This window comes from Cetorhinus maximus, chromosome 28 (assembly GCF_964194155.1).
Source record: "Cetorhinus maximus chromosome 28, sCetMax3.hap1.1, whole genome shotgun sequence".
Taxonomy (NCBI): Eukaryota; Metazoa; Chordata; class Chondrichthyes; order Lamniformes; family Cetorhinidae; genus Cetorhinus; species Cetorhinus maximus.
In genome coordinates, this window is record NC_135906.1 from 21845195 (window position 1) to 21847552 (window position 2358).

The 2358-nt window shown below is 48.8% G+C and overlaps 1 non-coding gene across 1 annotated transcript; it reads right to left on the reverse strand.

Annotated features, from left to right (window-relative positions):
- Positions 1 to 205: 205 nt before the first annotated feature.
- Positions 206 to 422, reverse strand: LOC144669213 (small nucleolar RNA U3). The gene has a single exon (XR_013573633.1). It is a non-coding gene; the product is annotated as a small nucleolar RNA U3 (small nucleolar RNA).
- Positions 423 to 2358: the final 1936 nt, after the last annotated feature.

Below are 2358 nucleotides of genomic sequence, written 5' to 3' on the forward strand. Positions count from 1 at the left end.
GTTCATAGCACCCTCGCCTTTGAATCGGAAGGTTGTGGGTTCATGTCCCGCTCCCGGAAACCAAGAACTGTGAATGGACTTGAAAGAGTTACAATCTGTGACTTGATAACTCGAAAGAGTTACAGCAGGATTTCAGCACCCTGTCACCTACTGTGTTGTGGTGGTGAACTCCATAATGGACATTGTTCTGATATTGCATTCATGTACCACTCAGAGTGCATTTTCCTCCTCCACTTCCCTCAGATTAAGGAAAAAGAACCATCATCAATGGTTAAAAGATTTTGCAAAAAGCAATACTTCTCACCCACTTCACGCTCAGGAGGAAATGCTGTAACTCCTCCCCATGGTTAGTGAGACCAACCTTTTTAGAACACATTTCTCAAGTAAAAAACTATAGAAATGATCCCTAAAAGTGCATTCGTGTCTGCGGACAATGACATGTACCGTTAAGAAGCTGCATAGTGACATCGCGGTGATATCACCGTGTGTGAGGCTGGTACAGCCTCCGTGTTAGATGTTCACTATTGCTTGTGATCTCTACTGCAGATGTTCCCTACTGTCTGTGACTCTCTATCAGTGAGACTTTATGTATACCTTATGAGTCAGGCATATAGTCAAGTAATCAGCCTATGTAACTGTTAGGACCCAGGCAAGATCAAGGCTTGTGCAGAGATGCGTACAGTTGTTACTAGTAATAAACTTCATGTAATTGTGTTCAACCAGAACCCTTGTTAGTCTCAATATCGTGCTTAGCATGGATAGCATAGAGACAAATCCCTTGAAGTCTACAAAGATAGGTGGAGGGACAGGTAGTATTGAGGAGGCGGGGAGGCTGCAGAAGGATTTGGACAGGTTAGGAGAATGGGCAAAGAAGTGGCAGATGGAATACAACGTGGGGAAGTGTGAGGTCATGTACTTTGGTAGGAAGAATAGAGGCATAGACTATTTTCTAAATGGGGAGAGAATTCAGAAATCTGGAGTGCAAAAGGACTTGGGAGTCCTAGTCCAGGATTCTCTTAAGGTTAACTTGCAGGTTGAGTCGGTAGTTAGAAGGCAAATGCAATGTTGGCATTTATTTCGAGAGGACTAGAATATAAAAGCAGGGATGTGCTGCTGAGGCTTTATAAGGCTCTGGTCAGACCACATTTAGAATATTGTGAGAAATTTTGGGCCCTGTACCTCAGGAAGGATGTGCTGGCCCTGGAGAGGGTCCAGAGGAGGTTCACGAGAACGATCCCAGGAATGAAAGGCTTAACATATGAGGAACGTTTGAGGACTCTGGGTCTATACTTGATGGAGATTAGAAGGATGAGAGGGGATCTGATTGAAACTTACAGAATACTGAAAGGCCTGGATAGAGTGGACGTGGGGAAGATGTTTCCATTAGTAGGAGAGACTAGGACCCGAGGGCACAGCCTCAGAGTAAAGGGAAGACCTTTTAGAACAAAGATGAGGAGAAACTTCTTTAGCCAGAGAGTGGTGAATCTATGGAATTCATTGCCACAGAAGGCTGTGGAGGCCAGGTCATTGAGTGTATTTAAGACCGAGATAGATAGGATCTTGATTGGTAAGGGGATCAAAGGTTATGGGGAGAAGGCGGGAGAATGGGGTTGAGAAACTTATCAGCCATGATTGAAAGGCGGAGCGGACTCGATGGGCCGAATGGCCTAATTTCTGCTCCTATGTCTTATGGTCTTATGGTCTACACTGAGGCCCTCAACATATATGGTGGCAGCAGACAGTGAGAGACCACGGCAGGTGGTGGGGTTGGCACCCGGCCTATTTTATGCGCACCCACCACCCGGTGGGGGCATGAAAAATCTCGTCCACAGTGGGCTAGAGTAGAGGAAGGATTTTCCCCTCATCGGGCAGGGGTGGCGGACGGGCCTGGGAGTGTCCGCTGCCCGCAATCGGGGCCAATTGAACGGCCAGCCGGTGTGGATCGCGCGCTAGAACGCTCAGCGCCGCCTGGGGTGGGCAAAGCGCAGAGAAGTGGGCGCGTGGGTACGGGTGCACTGGGTGAAAGCTCCCTGAAGGCGCAGAGCTGCCTCCGGGAGCTGAAGATTTTCCACCTCTGCCCTCGGAGCCTCAATTCGGAAGGAGTGATGCAGGCCCGTGAGGGTCTTTGTGTCTGCCCGTCTTTGCCGGAGCTTTCCATTTCATTTCAGCCTCGATAATACGAAAAGCAAAAGATAAGGAGAAAGGACAGAGAGAAAGAAAACATTCCTGGCGGTTGGGAGGCCTGGGATTAGGAGGTGTCGCCTTAAAATTAGGGAGCGATGTTGGCAAGCTGGACCGATGCCCCGGTGAGCTAAGGCAGTCCTTCTAACCGGCTCACCCCGGCATCCGCACTCCTCC